Source organism: Arvicanthis niloticus, chromosome 4, assembly GCF_011762505.2.
Source record: "Arvicanthis niloticus isolate mArvNil1 chromosome 4, mArvNil1.pat.X, whole genome shotgun sequence".
NCBI lineage: Eukaryota > Metazoa > Chordata > Mammalia > Rodentia > Muridae > Arvicanthis > Arvicanthis niloticus.
In genome coordinates, this window is record NC_047661.1 from 121,842,050 (window position 1) to 121,862,684 (window position 20,635).

The following is a 20,635-nucleotide window of genomic DNA, read 5'->3' on the forward strand; positions in this document are numbered from 1 at the left end:
TACATTATTCATTATTTATCTTGTGTGTGTATCTGTGTGGGCATGCTCCAGTCATAGATCATGTGGAGGCCAGAGGACAACTTGTGGAAATCTGTAGGGGTGATATTTAGAAAACAGCGCCCCGTCCTCCTTGGTCCTAGGCAGCCACCATGTTCCCTTGCTCCTTGGCTCTGACTGGGGCTCCGGCTAACTAGATGTGCAGGCCCTGGCACCCACAAGATGCCAGCGTGCGGGATGGCTCTGCCGATCCGTGGAGCTTTCTGCATCCACAAAGCTTGGCTGAACCCCAGACAATATCTGCCATCCTCGCAGTACCTGGTAGAAATGAGACTCTTAAAGCTTAATGATTATCTAAAGGATTTATATATTTAGAAATGCTCAATCAACAAGATGCCCACACAATTAGAGTTGTTACCCAATAGCTAACCTTTTGATAGAAGTTGCTACCCAGGACAGCTTTCGACATATCTATGGTTCTCCATGGCTGCTAGCTAGCCTCCTTCCTCTCCTCCCCTTCCTCTTTTTCTCCCCTTCCCTTCCTCTCTTCTTTTCACAGCTCTACCTCCTCTTCTACTGCCTCATCACCAAGCTTCACTGTGAATACAATGTAGCAGAATAAATATCCTGCTACAGAAATCAGTTCTCTCCTTCCGCTATGTGGATCCCACTGGTCAAACTCAGGGCATCAGCCCTGGCAGCAGGCACCATAACCACTGAGTCCCAAGAAAATCTGGTTTGGTAGGAGCTGGATCAGTGGCTATAATACCTACTACATAAGTGTAAGGACTTAAATTTGGATCCTAGAACTCCCATGAACCCTGGGCTTGGTGGAGTGACCCTGTAACCAAAGCCCAGGGGTACAGAGATATTCAAATCTTGGGGCTCCCTGGCCAGCCAGCCTATTCCGAATAGCAAGATGTAGGTTCAGTGAGAGCCCCGTCTCAAAAACTGAAGCAGAGAGTGATAAAGATGGCTGAGATCTGTCTCTAGCATCCACATCTCCATGGACAAGTGAGCACACTCAAACAAGTGAGCAGATGCACACATCATGCACACACATTTATTTTAAAGTAAGTCTGTGGCATACATGTAATCTTATCATCTGTGAAAGAGGAAAGCAAGTTTGCATACTAATGAAACAGTTGTACTTGTTGTTTTTACACAAAGAAATAAATCTTGGTGGATTGTTTGACACTGCAGGGCAAAGTGTATTCAGGGTTTTGCAGGCTGAGTGATGTTTGCTTTTATAGTCAACAATGCTGAAACCACATGGATACACAATGACATGAATATGTTTAAGGCTCTTTCAGAAGTTGTTGGAAATTCTGTGAAACTCAAACAGCAGTTTTTAAAATCAAGCATTCTAATGTAGTACGGTCCAAAGGTGCACTACACACCAATGCTTACGTATGGAGGAAAGGCAATAAGAAAACACCAAAGGTTTCTACAGTTTAACTGTTAGGCTTTTGTAAGAGCAGAAACCTTGTATGCTCAGGAAAAACACCTCAGTTCATGACGTGCAAATAGTCTTGAGTCTGAGTCAAACCGTCTCATACATCATTTGTGGTGTCGACCACTGAGATGGCACACACACCACAAAGGGCACATGTATGTGCAAAGGACACATGCTGTTTCTTTTCGACCAAGGCTGCAATGAAGTTGCTCGATGTAACATGAGTGAATGCTGACAGAAACACCCAGATTCTTTCTTACCTGATTTTACATTAATTTGGGGTCTTTTAGTTCTCAGGAACATTTTACTGCTGCCAAACCTCACGTTCACGAACCTTACATTCAGTTATGTGACCTATATACAGTTTTATGAACAGGTTGTGTGTAGGAGGTCACAGAAGGACACATCCCACATATATGTATATAACTTTATACATGTATGCTAAAACTGTGTCAACTCATATTTTCCGAAGCTCTTCTTCTATGGGTACTTTTAATGGACCTTTAAATAAAATCTCAGACTATAAAGCACATCACTTTTGAATCACTTTTAATGGACCTTTAAATAAAATCTCAGACTATAAAGCACATCACTTTTACCTCTTTGGTAAAACCATCCATACTCAACAGGAGAAGGTTTCGCCGGAAAAGTGCAGTCCAGCAGGACTCTGGTTCTCTGGAGTTAAATGTTTTTGAATGAACATGTGTACTGTCTGCTAGAGTTGATTGCATAAATGCCAGAACTTCGGGGGAAGTGTGCCCTGCTCTAAGAGCTACCTCTACAGAGATGCCCAAGGCAAGCCCATGTAAGGAACAGAAGGACACCGACACCATGTGCCCCATCCAGTCTGGCTGAGCCCATTTCCCATTGATAAATAAATGCATTTAAGGACTATTGCTTAAACATGGAACATTGACCTCGTTCAGATGGAGCAACTGATCTCCAGGGGTAAAGTGTATCTTTGCTCAACGGAGAACTTATGGGGCATTTCTAACACTTTATAGGAGTGTGCTGGTTAGTTTTAGAGGATACTCCTAGAATCTCCTTGAAAGAAAGTAGTTGAGGAACTGTCCAGATCAGATTGGCCTGGGGACATGTCTTTGGTGATTGTCTTGATTGTTGATAGATAAGAAGACAGTCCTCGGTGGGCACCACCATTCCCTGTTTTGGGGTCCTAGACCCTAGAGGGCTGACTGAGTCTGAGTTAGCAGGAAGCATGTTTTATTCCTGCTCTTTACTGTGGCTGTGATGTTTATAAACTCTTGCCACTGTGACTCCCCCACACGATGAACTGTAACCTGGAATCATAAACCACATGAACAAGTCCCTTCTCTCCTAAGTTGCTTCTGTCAGGATATTTGTCACCACAACAGAAATGAAATTAAAGTGGGGTGTGGGGAGGGAGCAAGAGAGCAAGTGATAGACTTGGTTGTGAGACACAGAGAGAGTTTCCTCTTGATGAATAGCTCTGTTCCCTCTGAATGCCTGGAGCTTTTACTGTGGTATGAAAAGCCTCCTATTGTCACTCCCCCACCACCCCCATTTGCTAGCCCTCTTGCCTACAGCTATAGGCTTTCAACCCTTGCCTTCAATTCCCCATATTTCTGTCTCCATCCATATGGCCACAGTCCCCTCTTTGGTAAAACCATCCATATTCAACAGGAGAAGGTTTCGCCGGAAAAGTGCAGTCCAGCAGGACTCTGGTTCTCTGGAGCATTAATGGCTGATCACCCTGAGTGAAAGCTCTGATCTCTCAACTGTCCAGACAAGCAGGGGTAAGCAGACACCCTGTTGGCTGGCTGTGCTGTCTGGGGCTCTGTGTCTTGAGTCTAATGCAGGAAGCTGGTGGAGAACAGGTCATTCCCACTGCCTTCTCAGGTATCAGTTCTTGACCTTGGCCACAACCTTGCACTTAAGTAGCATGGGTGTCCAACCAGAACTCTGCACATGCAACGGTATCCTTCTCCTGAGCTTTGATTTTAAGCAGATGTGTAGCCCAGAGGATGCTGAGGGACAGTAATGACTTGGGTTCTAGTAAAAATAGATAACTCGGTGTAGTTAGCCGTGACTCAGCTGGTTAGCACTGTAACCTATTACTCTGTCTAACAGGTACAACTGGGATATGGGTGGATTTTATAAATGTACCACGATGTATACCTGTCTCCCTCATGTTCACAGCCCCCTCCCCAACTTGTGGTATTTCTGAGTACAGTTCATGAAAAACACCAGAGTGTTTACACAATGGAATGGGTGTGAAAGTCGGCTCAGCTAGCCCAGGCCCTGTTGTGATATCTTACACTTCTGCTCTTTCTCACGGCATGACACAATATTTACACTGTGTTTGTGTGTTTTTCCAAAGCAGTTGACAGTCATGTAAACACATCCAGTTTAGTGATCAAGCCAGAAGAGAGATGTCTGTCCCAGTCTGTCCCTCTGAGCTGGCTTCTCACAGACTGGCAACACGAAAGCATTTTGCGCATTCCGTCTCTATATACAGAGTGCAGAGCTGTGAAGTCTTGCTTGAATCCAAGTTACCATATGAACCAGTTGGCACAAAAACCCTAAACAAAGTTCGGGGACTAACTTGTTCCTTCCAACCAGGCTCCTGGCCAGCGACGTAAAGCAGCACACAGGCAAACATTGTTTTTCCAGAAAATGAATAGATTTTTAAACATCCCTTGACTAGAATGCCCTCTTCTCTAGTTTCTTCTCCCTCTCCCCTGCACCCTTCCCCTATGCTTATTTGCAGGAGTAAAATAAAAGCCCCACTGGAAACAGAGGAAATATGAAATGTTTATAGACTGTGGAGCTAAGTTGGGTTCCGATTGGAATCTAGGACCTCTCCCATGTGAGGTAGGCTTGCTTGTCTTGGATTAAGGGTGAAACAGTACCAGGTACTGATTCTGTGGTCCTGGGGAGCTTGTCATACCTCTCCAAGTCCTTATTTAACTCCATTATAAAGCAAGGAATTTAAATGAAGCTCACCCTTGACTCAATAAAGAAATTTAGAAGTTAATTTAGTCTAAGTTAGCGTACCAGGAAAATGTAGTCTTTTTAAGACTTTTAAGATCTCAGATAAACTGGGTATGGTGACAGAGGCCAGTAATCCTAGCACCCTGAATCAATAAATAAAGGGAAATAAATTTTATCATAAAAAAAATCTTGCAAATAAAAAGTGTCACCCACTGAAGTTAATCAGACCCAAAGTCTACACGTGTCAGTGAACAGTTAGGACAGCCATTCTGGCGCTGTGCCGTTCATACCAATCTTACATTTTTCACTATCAAATATATTTTTGTGCACTTATCCAACACCCAAACCGAAATGTTTGTGACAGAGTTAGAACTAGGGAAACATTTACATGTGGACACAGTCTAACTTACGAGGAGACAAGAAACAGTAATTATTTAGGGGTGTGGAAGGCCTGAATGTAAGGAGTAGACATGAGTTAGGAAAAAGGGTCTGAAGCGATGTGTGTGTTGAAGGGAAATTTTAAGCTAACTACAGAAGAGCACACATTTCCCAACCTTGGGTTTAGATTCTTACAAAGAAAGATTTGATGGATAGAAAGCATTCTGTGGGATATTGAATCTTCTGTATTGGTGGTGGTCAGGCTTAGGAAATGAATGTTTAATTGAATGAATACTCTGAAGTTTTCTAGTTTAAAATGCATTCTGTAAAGAGTCCTAGCTATTTGCTGAACTCAGATCCCAACAGTCACACAGCCAGCACTGTTGTGGGCAGAGACGGGGAGATCTCTGCGGAAGCTGGCTGACAGCTTAGCTCACGTTCATTGATCCTCTCTCAGTCGAGTAGCTGGAGCGTGATAGACACTTGCTGTCCTCCCCTGACCTCTGCATACACAGGGATGGATAAGAGAATGCACGCTGGCACACTTAATGTGCATATACCACACACATACCATGCACACACATACATACAAATGCATGTCTGGCAGTTTGTGTGGACTTTTTCAGGGGGGCCAGTTTTGTTATAAACTGGGAAAAGATAACTCCATTTACCCACCAAATAAATATAAATGTCTGAGAGGTTCTCTGTAGAGCTGGGGACTGGGGCCTGGAGGAAAGGAAGCACTTCATTTTCTCTCTCCTACTGTCTCTTCCTCTCCTTTATTCTTCTCCCTGCCTCTCCCTCTCTTCCTTTTCTCCTCCCTTTTTCTCCAACACCTCTTTCCCCTACCTCTCTCTTTTTTTCTTGTGCTAGAGACTGAGCCCAGGCCCCGATGCCCACGTTACTAGGAAGCTGCACATTCTCTCTGCAGAGAGGAGCGATGATGTTAAAAAGTGGCGGATTGTCTTTGAAGGGTGAAAATCTTAAACGACAATCCCAATGTGAGATTTAGTTCCAACAGGAAATAATTATGGTGTGAAATGCAGCACCCAATTACCCCAGCAGCTGATACCGCGTGACACCACCCCCCCCGAAAATGAACTGCAAACAAGATTGTAATTTAAAGATGGTACCGCCTGACCTCAATGATTGAAACACCGGAGCCTCTTACTAGAGCACAAATAAATATTTCATCGGGAGCGCTATCTCTTCTCTCCTGCAGCCTGTGACAGTAGACTAATGGGTGATCGTGTTCATTAATTGTTTACATAACTAATATTCTCTGTGCTTATATTCTTTCCTTGTTATATGTTGATGCTATAGAAAGGAAATCCTGCAGTGATTCCTCTCTTCTTTATACATTGTATATGGTAATAAAACTAATAAGTACATAATCACTAGAGAAAATTTGAAGATAAAATATTTTAATTTAAAGTCTCAAAGCTTCAGTATTTCTGTGAGAGAGCATTCACATATCCCTTTATCAAGTATTTTAGGAACTCAAAAACCTTAAATGAGGCTTGGTCATTACACATTTCCATGAGCTAAAATGTAAGCTAATAACAGTATCACATCTGATACTGTTATGAACAGATACCATGACCAAGACAACTCTTATAAGAACAACATTTAATTGGGACTGTCTTACAAGTTCAGAGGTTCAGTCAATTACCATTAAGGCAGGAACAAGGTTTGAGAAGATAACGGTATGCTTGAGAAGACAGAGATGCTGGCTAAGGGAAGAAAGCAAGCAAATGTTTTCTTAAAGCACCTTCCAAACACTCCTCCTCCTCCATCATATGTTGATCAGTAACATCTTCGTTTATACAGAAAACAAAGCTATACAAGGTTGCAAATCCATACTTGACCTCAGTTTTGTAGACCCTGTGCCATCTCTGCTACTATATAATCAATTATAACTTTTAACTATATAATTAATAATCTTATAATTATATAATTAATTATCTTAAAGCGAAAAGCATCAAGCCAAATTGGTTTTACTGGTAGATCCTACCAAACATTTAAAGAGAGAAGAGATACAGTTCTCCATGATCTTGTCAATAAAACAGAAGCAGAGAGAACACATGTTAATTTGTTCTACAAAGCCAATGTTATCCTAATATCAAGCAGATAAAGACACTATAAGAAAAGCCTAGAGGCCAATACTTCTTATGAAGATTGACTTTAAACATAACCTCATGGCTGGAATGGTGGCTCTGTGGTCAAGAGCACTTGCTGTTCTCCCAGAAGACCTGAGCTCAGTTCCCATCTCCTCACATGGAAGCTCACAACTGCCTATAACTCCAGTTCCAGAGATCTGATGCCGTCTTCTGACCACCTCGGGTTTCTGCATACATGTGGTACACACATGTAAATGTGTAATAAAATAAGTAATGTTTTAAAGCCCTCAAAATACTAACAAATAATATTGTATAACAAAAGTATATAAACCAATTATTTACCATGACTTCCAGAGATACAAGCTAACTCAGCACTTGAATATCAACATAATCTTCCAAATCAGTAAGCAAAAGGAAGAAGAATCTTAACACTCATATCAGTGGGCTCAGGGGAAAAAAAAACTATATGAGGAAACACCCATTCACAAGTACAAAAACAAACAAGAACAACAAAATAACTGTAAACTCTCAGCAAGCCTCAAATGGAAGGGGACATCCCTAACGAAATAAAGAACTTCCACCAAGGGGCCAGCAAGAGGGCTTAGAGGGTAAAGACTGCTGCAAAGCTGGATTTGATCCCCTGGGACCCACATGGTAGAAGGAGAGAACCAACACTGGGAACTTGACTTCTAACCTCTGCACATGCGCCATGGCAGGGATACAACCCCCCCCCCCCATCTCTGAGTGCAATAAAAGTAATAACATATGATAAAAATTCCTTCTTATAAAAGAACTCATATCAAATCCCCACAGCTAATATACACTTAAGGGTAACAAGTTAAATGTTTGTTCTTTAAGATGAAGAACAGGCCCTGCAAGTCTTAGCTAGTGTAATAAGACAAGAAAATAAATAAAAGGTGTGTATATATAAATTAAGAAGGAAGAAAACTAAACTTCCCTTTGTTTTCAAATGACATGATTTTCTACATGAGAAAATTTCAAAAGATTGGCATTCACACACACACACACACACACACACACACACACACAGTCACTTCTGCGCCAGCCACAAAGACTGGGATTTTTTATAGGAAGTTTTATGATAATTTATTATTTATTAATATATTTATATTGACATTCTGGATGTATAAAGTCACTGTACAAGATCTTGCAAAATCCCTGATTCTCCTAAAGCTAAATAGCATGTGCTTCAGCAGCAGTAAATCAAGTGAGGCTTGGATAATAAATTAGAGAAAAAGACAATTCAAAATGATGCAACACTGAAAATTTTGAAGTGTTAGAAGACTGGGATTTTTAAGCTAGAAAAATCAGGTAAAAATAAAACCATACAGGTATAGTTACAGATCTTTGACAAGGATTTTTTAAAAGCCTGTTATGTTAGTCTTCTCAGACTATCATTAACAAAATCCATAGCTATATTGCTTAAACAATGGGGGGCGGGGGCGAATTCACAGACCCAAAGGCTGTAGGTTTGAGATAAAGGTGTTGAAGTGGCTGGCTTCTGTTAAGCGAATAAAAGCTAGAGACTGAGTTAAAATATTTGTAGAACACATACCTGCCAGTGTAGGTCTTTACAAAATATTTAAAGAATTCTTATAACTCCACAATAAAGGAGAGGGTGGGGGTGCACACCTTTAATCCTGGCACCTGGGAAGTAGAAGAAGTCAGATCTCTGGGAACTGGAGGCCAGCCCAGTCCACATAGCAAGTTTCAGGAGAGCCAGGGTTCCGTCCTATCTCTAAACAAACAAACACCAATGCAAACCCACAACAAAAAACCCACTACAACAACAACATCAAAAAAAAAAAAAAATCAAAGCTCGACAATAAGAAAATGGTATGATTGATAAATCGATTTCTCCATAAAGCATTTGATGTCATCTGTTGTTAATAAATTGTAAATTAAAATGGGTGGGGACATAACTTGCCTAATAAGATCGTGGGAGGAAAATTATCACAATCAGCTGCTTGGCAAGAATACAAAACAAAAAGAGTTCTTCTTGTTCATATATAAATGGCACAGCCAGTGTGGAAATTTCTCTCAGAGCCAAATTGTCTTACCATGCAGTTCAGCAACTATGTCCTTGGGCATTCACTCAAATAAACTGGAAATTTGTGTTCACACAAATGCTGGCGTTTGATTATGTATGGTAGCATCTACATAATCACCCAAACCTGGAAGCCAGAAGATATCCTGTGAGTAAAGGAACAAACTAGCTGTGGCCTATTCTTATAAGGGAAATTATTTAGCAATAAGAAACTAGTAGTAGTTTGTGTGAGACAAAAGCAGATCTTCAGTTTGCCTTACTAACTGAGAGAAGTCCTGCTGGAAAGGCTGGATACGGTATGATTCCTTCTGTAGGACAACTTGAGAGACACACAACCACAGCAACACAAAAGGGTTAGTGATAGGGCGAGCATTGACTGGGTAGAGCACTGGATCTGGGGGACAGAAAACTGCCCAGTGTGTCATTGCTATGACCAATGTGATAGCACATGTTTGTAATTACTTCCAGGACCCCACAGCACCGGAGACACACTAATGTATGACAAAGTAAAAAAAGCATTTAAGAGGTGGGGAGTCCCCGATGGAAAGCAGAATTTTATTTTATTTTATTTTAAGATTTATTTATTTATGAATACAATGTTGTTGTCTTCAGACAAACCAGAAGAGGGCATCAGATCCCATTACAGATGGTTGTGAGCCACCATGTAGTTGCTGGGAACTGAACTCAGGACCTCTGGAAGAGCAGCCAGTGCTCTTAACTGCTGAGCCATCTCTCCAGCCCCTGGAAAGCGAAATTTTTTTTTTAATCTATTTTATAGTGTATGAAACAACTTTACTAAGAGGGAGGGAGAGAGAGAGGAAAGGAGGGAGGAAAGGAGTAAAGGAGGGAAGGAGGGAGGGAGGGAGAGAGGGAGGGAGGGAGCGAGCTGCTGACCCAGGTAACTTTGGAAATGAGGAAAATCCCTTAGGTGAGAAGCAGAAGCAGCTATTGAACTCAGAGATCCAGCGGTGGGCAGAGGTTCTGATGCTGCTGGGACTGAACAGTTGGGTGAGCGAGGGAGGGAGCAGCAGATGTTGGAGACAAGAGAGCTTACAGATCCATGCAGCAATGGATTAGAGTTAAACAGAATGCTGGGAATCCATATTTGATTATGGGGATGCAGATGGTCATGTGGAAATGCTTACAAATGTTTCTATGGGTTCATACAGTAAGTATTATATATGCATGCATGCATACACACACACACACACACACACACACACACACACACACACACATTTCTGTGCTGTATTGGCTGAGAGAGATTAGAGGACCAACACCTCAGTAGTAGGGGGCATGGGAAGTGTGTCAGTAGGCACCAGGAGCAGAATGAAAGTTGCTGGTGGCCAATCATGGAGCAGTGCTCTTGGTTTGTAATCAGAGGTGTGATGTAAACACCCCTGAGTCTCTCTGATGTAATCAAGTCAGTGAACAATACAAAGACACATCTCCCACATAAATTTGGAAACATTTATGTAGCATTCTGCCTTAAGGGAGGTAACCCAGAATTCAGTACTCCCTAAATGTGGGCTGTATATACAAAGATTTTGGAACTGTGGGCCAAGGTGATCCAGGGAGAAACTGGACTACACTACCTCTATGGGATGTCCAGGTCAGTGTGAGTGAGCTAAGTTCCCCCTGAGAGTGTTCACTTGGTGTCAAGTGGTGAAAATGGCCCTTTGCGTCCTCCATCACTGCCATCCTATAAACAGTATCCTGGTGTCTCAGGAGGAAGGGACATCAGTCCGATCCAAAACCAGGGGCAGTCTACAGAGAAACCATAGGACCTGACTGACCCTCCTTACAGCTGTCAAAGTTTCCAACTTAAGTGAAGTCTAAAAACTTACAGCCAGGAGGAGCCTCAGGGAGACTGGGTGAGTGAGGATAACGCCCTATCCAGACTTTATTCTTTTTTTCCTGCTAGTTAGTCCTTGACGATGTAGCAATATATGATAATGAATGTACCATTATACTTAATATGTCAGTAACTGGGGGAACCTGTTGCAGGGTGCATGAGAAATCTGTACTGGCCTACAGTTTTTCTGTAAATCTAAAACTGCCCTGAAAATAGAGTTTATGTTAAAAATGTGCTAGCCAGACCTTTTCATTACCACCCTGTGGTATCACGTAATCCCAGGAGACACTGTTCATGTGAAATTCGGGGTGAGCAGTCTCCCTGCAAACCTCTGCACCCCACAATTACATAATCTTCCTCATTGCTGTGCTCAGGACCTGGTCGTTTGAGTTGAACCTGAGGCTACCCTTTTTTAGAGAAGTATGAAGGGTTTGCATATCTAACATTCTCCACCAGCTCATGTGTTCAAACACTGGGTCAACAGCTGGTGGCACTGTTTTGGGGATATTGTAGCTGTGGAACCTTTGGAAGGTCAGATCTACCTGGAGGAAATAGGTCACTGAGGGGTAAGCCCTGTGACTCATAGTCTAACTCCATTTCCTGTCCCACCTGTTTCCTGATCCTCCCAGAGGTATGTGAACAACCTCACGGAGGTCAATCAGGTCAGTAAACCTCTCCCAGTTAAGTTGTTTTCTGTTGAAAACCAGGAAAATAATGAATACAACACATAAGGCCTCATCACACAGAGGAAGACAAAGATGGAGTTCAGCAAGGGACATATCACAGGTTACTCCTGACTGCAATCTGTATGCTTTGCCTTTACTCTACAATGACCTCAGACAGAGACACGTACATCAGCATGACATGAAGGACAGTCCTAGCGTTTCAGTGCCCAGCACCAGGAGAGAGGACCCTGTGCATGGACACGGCTTGAAAGGAGGCCTTGGTGTCTCTCCAGTGCACCGAGAGGGAAAGTCCCAGCGACCAAAGAGATCCTCTATGCTCTGACTGCTTGAGCAAGAGCCCAAAAGATAACACATTTTGTTGGTTCTTCTGAAACCTTGGACACTTAAACTTAGAAATGTAAAAGAGAGCTTAATCCCCCATAGACCGTGAGACCTCCTCTTAGCATTTGGTCCATCAATTATGTCTCACCAGAGCTTTAGGCTGTAAAACTGCACTATTCTAAGCCAAACTAACTGTCCTTTACTTTCTGTTTTTATAAATTATAAACCCCAGATGTGTCAAATTATGCAATAAAAACCATATAAAAAGAAATTTGTATTTTAAAGAATTTAGTAATTTTCTTATTTTACAGGGCTTTCTTGGTCTTATCTTAATGAGAGAGGAGGAAAATTAACCTTTTATGCTTTTCCCTTTTGTTGCAATGCCAGGAGAGCACGAACTGTCAGGGAAAATGCTTTTCTTGGGCCAATTTTTTTAAATAGAGGAGGGCCAGCCGCGAAGATAAGCCTCTCACTGTAGCCAGCCTACGCGTTCCTGTTTGCTCTTGGATGTTATCTGCACACAGCAGCGGCAGCAGCTTCCTAACAAATGAGGATCAAAGAGATGCAGCCTGTGTTTGTGCCTCTAGCCGGAATGTTTGCCCAGAGCACCGTAGATTTCGTCATTATGTCCATCCTTACTCAAACTCTTTTGAACACTTATCATCTGCCTCCATTTCCTCCTGCCTGGCCCCGGAGCAAGAATCGTTTGTAATCATTAGCAGATTGGAATGTGTTGTGTTACGGTGTCTAATACTTAACATTTCTAAGACATACTAGAAGGCTAGGGTTAGCTCTCAGCTCTGCAGTGTTGGCCTTGACTATGTTCAGTTACCAGCACTGCCAAAATAAATAAGTCGATAAATAAAAAGACTGGGGACATCCATTAAGACTACCCTTAAATAAAAATCAGCCTGGTCTCAAATTGGAATATTTTACAATTATTTTCCAGTCCCTTACCTGCACTTAACAGTTTCTGAGAAGTGTGGCTTTTAACACACATAGATGAAACGAATGCCTCTTGGGACGTAGCGATGACAGTTAGGGATTGTTCCTCTTTGTGTAGGAAGATGGCAGTAACTACGGAAAAAATCACAAAGAGAGACCGATAAAGGAAGATGCTTTTAGGGCATTCAGATTTCCCTAGAGTGAGGTGGATTCACAGACAAGCTGTGGTTTTCTGTAAAGAACCCATTGTGCCCATTCTCTGAAAACATGACTGAACTCCACAGTCAGCAGAGCCGAGGAAGAGCCCTGTCAGCACTGGGGAGGGGCCAGAAACTGGCATGATGGGAGGGACGGGATCAAAATCCTTAGAATGCATGCCCTTTGAGCCTGCTGTCTCTCTGAATGGAGCTCCTGATCATGGCTGGGCGTTTTCTTCTGACCACTGTTGCTACCCCATCAGCCAGACTCATCCAGCCCTGCTAGGAGGTGGTTGTCCTTGGTTCATTCCAGCCCTGGCTGCATGCTGTGTTCCACACAGTCACCCAGCCAAAGAGCTTGGCTTTTGAGGGAGCTTCAGTTTCATCTCAAGATGCCAGGAGTGTCCCATCACTGAGATCATGTATTCCCCTCCAGCATGGTCATTTGATTTTTTTCATAGCTGGTGGGTTTCATCCACAAAGATTGTATTATTAAAAGTTAAATTCCAATGGGATCGTCCATGAAGCTCCATGCAGACTTACACCACCCAGAAAACTCTTCAAGACCTTGATTAGGAAACAGCGGCTGTCCAGCCTACTCCAGAGCTGAGCCCAGGGTTCTGTATTCTCACTTGTTGTCCAGCCTACTCCAGAGCTGAGCCCAGGGTTCTGTATTCTCGCTTGTTCTTCAGCCTACCCCAGATTTGACCCCAGGATTCTTCATTCTTCTAGGCTGTCCAGCCTGCTCTAGAGCTGACCCCAGGATTCTACATTCTCACCAGCTGTCCAGCCTGCTCTAGAGTTGACACCAGGATTTTGCATTCTTGCTGGCTATCCAGCCAACTCCTGAGCTGACCTCAGGATTCTGAATTCCTCTGCAGAAACTGGAGACACTTGTTTATAAAAATAAATTTCAAACGTCAGTAACTGCACAAGTAACTAGGAGTTGGGGATATGTCTTGGTAAAGTGCCTGATCTTCAAGCATATGGACAAGAGATCCCCAGTGACAAACTCCAGGCAAGTGGTATAATCTCTGCACTGGGGAGGCCTGGACAGCCAGATCCCAGGAGCTTGTTAGCAGATCATCCATCTAGTAAACTCTAGGTTCTATGAGAGACTATCAAAATATAAGACAGGGAGCAATTAAGGAAGATACCCCATATTGACCTCTGGCCTCCACTGTATATGCATATATATACCTGCATGTGTGTACATGAGTACACACGCACACACACATGCACATGCATACACACACACACACATGCATACAAAGCACACACATTGCACACATGTGCACACGCATGCGTGCGCGCACGCACACACACACAAAGAGAATGCAGAATAATGGGATAAGCATGTGGCACTTACCTAGCTGTGTGTTGATGGATGGTTAGGAGGAGGGGCAGAAGAGGAGAGGGGAAGGAGAGGAGAGGGAAGAAGGGAAGGATGGAGGAGAGATGGAAGGAAATAAAGGAGAAAAGGGAAAGAAAAAGGCACGTACTTAATATGTTCAGAAGTCTTTAAACTGTAACTAGCTTCTTTTTTTTTTTTTGGTTTTTCAAGACAGGGTTTCTCTGTGTAGCCCTGGCTGTCCTGGAACTTACTCTGTAGACCAGGCTGGCCTCGAACTCAGAAATCCGCCTGCCTCTGCCTCCCAAGTGCTGGGATTAAAGGCGTGCGCCACCACCGCCCGGCTGTAACTAGCTTCTTAAGAAAGCAATAAAATAAACACTTGTGTACTTAGTACCTAGATGAAAATAATCAAAACTTGGAAGGCTCCTGTATCGTCTCCTAGAGTGTATTCCTTCCTTCCCACATTCCTCTGGGTTTGATGTCAACCTGCCCTTATTTTTTGTTTCAATAGATGACCTATGTGTCACCCTCAAATAATAATATTTAGTCTCACTGGACTTACTGTGACTGGAGTCTATGTGACTGTGACGTCTCTTGCTGATTTACATCAGAGTCATTTCTAGGTTCTTGCTGATGTGACCGATCCTGCAATCAATACATCTTGACATGTCTCTGGAGCCACATGGATAGGAGATTCTCTCAGATCGATTCCTTGGAGCAGAGCTGGGTTGTAGAATTTCCAGATGTATTAAATTGAGATGAAATACCTTCATAAGTGGCTGCCTCACTAATGTTTTCACAGGCCAGAGTGCCTGTGGACCACATTGTCCCGAGACTCCAAATACTTTGATTTTGATGTCTTCAGGGTAGCCAATGTGGCTTTCACATTTATGCCTAATCTATGATCTTCTTGTATGGTTATGGCCGTTTTGGGTTTTCATTCATTTTGCTTCTAAGTGGAGTGCTTTTGAATTCTCCCGGCATGCCATGAGCTCTGAGTCTCTGCTTGTTTGAAACTCTTGAGGTCATCCAGTGCCTGGATATTGGGCTAGTTTTCATCTTTGAAGGAGTTCTGGAAACTTCCCTCAGTGCACACATCGCAGTGCACACACGTCACCTCTGAGTTCGGGCTTTGCTGTTTTACTTTGTGGAGCTCCCTGTTTTAAAGTAGGCATGCCATTCTTTTGACCCTGACCTTTAGCACTTTAGACTTCCCACCCTGCACCTTTAAGACCTAGCTTTCATTTGAAATATATTCTTGTATATTGTGTAAAAAATAAAAAAGGTGCCCAGTTTCTCCTTTTTCCCATATAGAGACCTGAGCTCCATTTTGAATACCCTGTCTTTTGCCCACTCACCTACAAAGCTTTCTTTGTCCTGAGCTATGAGCTCACCCTCCGCCCCTATAATATCCTACATGTGTGGGTATCTGAGTTCTTCTGTTTACCTCTGTGTCATTTTCTCTATGCCAGCCTGTCAGTTACTCACAAGGAGAAAGGGATAATGATCATTTTCAAAGTTAAACTCACAGAGCCTGATATGTGTTAAACAATTATCTGTTATTATCTGAGTAAGGTATTTTAATGCATAAAGTTTTATAGAAATTTAGTAAACATTAGAGTAAAAATAAAACACCTTTTGCACTTGATTTGTGTTGCTGTGGTTGTTTAGAGGTTTAATAAGTGCACCTATTCAGCCATTATCTTTGCTTATATTGGGGTTCAGTAAACAGTGCATTAGCGTATGAAACCTGGTATGCTGAATACTTTGAACTAAAGGGTATTGGGGGGCCTCTGAGGTGAAGTCTCTCCAGCCTTCCCCAACCTTCTCCTTCCTCCTGTCCTAACCTAAGGGAGTCACAAAGGAAGTGCATTTCTTTCTCTAGATGGGTCATGGGAGCTAGAACTCCACTCATTCCCAAGAATAAGCAGCAAACCCTAACACAATCCCTTGCTCCATCCACCCTCAAAGACTGTCATCACAGGGTTCTCTCTCCATCCCATGAGGAAGGAGTGGTACCCAGAGAATCCAAGAACAGTCTGAACAGGTCTCACTTGGTCCCTCTTCATCCAACATCATAGCCTCTGTCCAATTGCATCTTGACACAGCAATCTAACTTCACTACACGTAAACAGGAAAGGGTTCCCTGGTTCTCTGGGTCTTCTGTCCTGATGGCTCCTGCACATAGAGATTACCGATGGAAGAGGTTTGTTCACACGCCTCTCTCAGTAACCTAGTTTTTGTGTTTATGGCAGAGAGATGAGGAAACTTCCCAACCCATGCCTTCCCCAGAAGCTCATGGTTAGAAATGATACCACAGATTTGGTCTCACTCCATTATCTCTAGAAAGATTTAGGAAGGAAGGCTTTGCTTGGATGTTTGTTTTCCAGAGCTGAGTTTTGCAAGAGAATAATGCTGAAATCAGAAGCATATTTAGAAAATACCTTCAGTGATAACTGTCCAGAAGGCCCATTTTCTATACCATAGTGTACTTGTATTCATTCATTATAACCCCCCTCTTTGACTAGTTGATTTATCAAAGAAACCCATTTATTTGATGGGGGAGAGGGAAGTGCTAAATTGTAACTATTACTGAAAGAACATCTCTTCCTCTGTTGATCTTGGACTTCCATGGAATGCTTGAGTCCAGATGTTAAATTTTTTTTCAGAAGCCTTGTTAAACTGCCAGAGTGTTAGATTTTTCCACAGCACTTCCAGACTCTGGCCTATTATCACAACACACAGGAATCCAAATTTTCAAAGCACAACTTTGGCTCAGAACTGGATCGGCAGCTGCAGAAAATATGTGCAAAGGCCCAGGTTCACGGGACTGGGTTGCAGTGTCCTTGTATGGTAAGACTGTAAGCAAGTTGTCTTTCCTCCTGCCTCGTCAAAAATTCGGGTCAAATGTTGAGAGTATATGAGATCCTTGATTCTATAGGGACTCATGGGAACTTGATAAAGAACTTGATAAGCTGGCACTTGGGTTCAACTATATGAAATTATAGATAAGATCTCCAGGTTTTTTTTTTTATTTTAATATCCATTTTTGTTTTTGACAGACTCTCACTGTATAGCCCCAGACTGGCCTTGACCTGTGGTCAGTCTTCTCACCTCAGCCTCTCAAGGTCTGAGATTGCAAGTGTCGCCATGCCTTGCTTTCTTTTTGTTAATCCTTCTCCCAGTGTTTCCTCAGTGCTGGTTTTATTTTACATTTTACTCAAGTTATATCATGACTCCTCAGACACACTAATAAAATAACCTTTCATCAAAACATTGTGTATGTACTGTTTGCACTTTTCTTGAGAGGTTTCATTGTTGCCTAGGAAACTGATACTGTGTTTTTCCAAGGATGGAGAGAAGGGAAGTCCTCTCAACACTTTGAGGACAGGAAAAGAGGACTTAGTAGGAAAAGGACTGAGTTGTAACACCTACTGGACATACATAAGAGTTCTCTGCTGAGGAAATAACCAGACAGAGGCAGAGATGATAGTGACAAGAGACCAGCCATCACGGGAAGATTTGTATTGTTCTGAGTGGAGGAAGCTAGATACTCATTGCTTTAGTTTTGCCTTTTTTGAAACAGAGTCTCCTGTAGCTCAGGATGGCTTCAGAGTTACTTTGTAATCAAGGATGATCTTGAATCCCTGATTTTCCAGGCTCTACTTCTTGCATGCTGAGCTGCAAACCTAGGGCACCACACCTGGTTGGAGAAGCCAGTGTGATTTGTTATGAAGGTCTAATCAGACAAGTAATCAACTCCCCACTGGGTAGAATCCAGTGGCTCCAACAGCAGGCTATTTCTCTGTTTGTTTGTAGCACATAACAAATAACATTGGAAAGAGTAGCGTGGCTGATGAAGTTTGCCCCCGAGGAACCTGTGCTGCTGGACCAAGTTGAATTGTGAAGATAGTTTACAGTAAATTGGTCTACCCAAGGCCTTAAAACAAAAGCTTACAAATGTTTTAAATTGGCTTTAATTCTCTGCTATTAAGATGTAACAGAACTGAGCATCTGCTGTTCTAGCTTCTGGATCTAGACAGATGTGTAATGGCTGGTCATTTGTTGAGGTCTAGGGACAAGAAATGAACGACAGGGCTAGCCTTAAAACTGAGCCCCTGTTATTCAGTGAAAAAATGCACTCATGCTGCATCAACTCCTCAGTCCAAGTCGCCATTTGCTTTGCCAGGCAAAGGAACATCCCACTTCAGGCAGGTGGCCTGCCTCTCTGGCTGGTAGGGATTCTTCTTTTGTTTACTTAGCCTTAGATCCTGGTTTGTTTTTACAGTGTGATTCTAAGCTTCTGACTTCTGCTTTTCCAGATTCTTATTTAGTTCAATCAGTTCATAACAATTTACTGCTATTTCTCAGACTCCTGCCCCTATATCAAACTCGTATCATGGAGGACAATAGCTGAATGTTTTCACATATCCTGGGTGATCTTTATAATAACGTGGTAGAATATAGATGAGACCAGGCCTGGCTTCTAAGGGTCCTTCTCAAGAGACACTTTCGTGGAACTATGAGGAGCATCTGTGGATATGCCAAGTTTCCATAAAACCTCTCAGACCATGGATGAGCAATGGAAGCCATAACAACTAGACCCCTTTGACGGGGGCTCCACTCTTCCACAGGGATCGTCTTCTTTCTCACTTATCAGAGGCCATGCTCTTCGTTGACTCCTGTTCCCAACGTAGCTAGGCCCAACAGAAAGGGATATTTCTAAATGACAGCAAACTGCTTTAGATGCTCCTGGAGAAGTGAATGCCCTGCTTTAGAGCCCAGTCCCTGCTGAGAGATGACATAGCCTTCACAGAGGAGGCCTTGTTAGACCAGGTCTATGAGCACTTGTAGGAGGCCCTTTGGAGATAGCTCTCTTGTGAGCCGGACTCAAGGATGTAATGAAGGTGTCCTGCAGTCATCCACACCAGAAAAGCCCAAGTGTGATTGTGAGAACAGAAAGTAAAGGATGCAGGTTGGGGTGCTAACAAGCTCCAGGAGGGCAGGGAGCATGAGGCTGTCTGCTTTTTCCTGTCCACCTGCCTGCTCCAGGGTACGAAGCCTGCTTGTTGCTCCCACTGCTAGTGGATACATAAAATTATCAGGACGTAAGCAGATAAAAAATCAAATGCCCTTCATAACCTGCAAAGCAACCTAAAACAAGACCCTTTCAAGCCAGAAAACATTTCTTCAGGGCACACACTCATCAAGGGCAGAAGAAAGCAGGATATCTTTGTCTAACACTGGGGATGAAGAATTAGGTTTCACAAATGATCATATTGCAGTCTGGTCCTATCTTAGGACAGCTATGACTTTAACCTAACAATTTAAAATCTCATGTGCCTGGTATTTCCATTTCTAAAACAGAATATGTAAGACTTGAAAAAAAAAAAAAAAAAAAAAAAAGGATGCCAGGGGAGGCAGGAGAGATATGTAAGGGAAGTGGCTGATGTCTTCTAAGTCATATATAAATATGATATGGCATGTCATGTCCTGGTATACTGTCTATGTATCAACACATTAAAAACACTGTGTGCACCTTACATAATGTTTATCAATTTTAAATGTGCAAATTATTATTTAGGTTAATCTTGCAAAGTCCCTGAATCAACATGTAAAAAACAAAACAAACAAACCAAAAACCCCTCACAATTGGTTCTTTGAGATTTATATTTCTAAAAGCCTACTTTCATATTTAAATGAAATAGACAACATTGTTTTTATTGCTTAAAAGCACAGTGGTGCCCTTGGAAAGCGTTCATTTACAGCTGCCGTTGTCTAATTAGGTGAAAACAACCATCTAAGAAAATCTATCATTTGCTGTAAAAAGCAAGATGTTTATAATCCAAGCATCTTTCCAGATGCCGGAGAATTGCTGGAAAGCTAAGAGATTAGCTTTCCACCATGATAGGGTTTTTAAAGAGGTCAGGATATGTTTTACCATAGCGTCTAGCAATGTGAGTTTATTCAGACTGCTTGGCAGACTTTCCTGCACCTTCAGGCCGAATCAATGAATCAACTATTGTGGGCCAGTTCAGCTCTCAGTGGCTGAGAAATTGTTCAAGCATACTAAGGTTTTATTCTATGTGGTCTAGAGAAAGGGCAAAATGTGTTAAACCTTAAAGAGTCTCATCTTTCTTAAATTAGTAATTAAAACTTTGCCCAGAGATTTAATTGGGAGCAGTGGAAAGTCTACCCACAACAGGAGGATTTTGCTTGGGGAAAAAAAAAATACAAGAAAATGGCCTGCCTATAACACCTCAGGGGAGGGAAAAAAGCATATGT

General features: G+C 42.4%; 1 protein-coding gene and 1 long non-coding RNA gene across 2 annotated transcripts in view; one reads left to right on the forward strand and one right to left on the reverse strand.

The window, feature by feature from the left end:
* The window catches only part of Ddah1 (dimethylarginine dimethylaminohydrolase 1), a 129,928-nt gene that overhangs the window by 25,945 nt on the left and 83,348 nt on the right, over positions 1–20,635 (forward strand). The window lies entirely within an intron of this gene.
* Positions 9,542–13,336, reverse strand: LOC143441929 (uncharacterized). Its single transcript, XR_013109682.1, has 2 exons — positions 12,812–13,336; positions 9,542–9,733 (listed from the first exon to the last, which is right to left on the reverse strand). It is a non-coding gene; the product is annotated as an uncharacterized LOC143441929 (long non-coding RNA).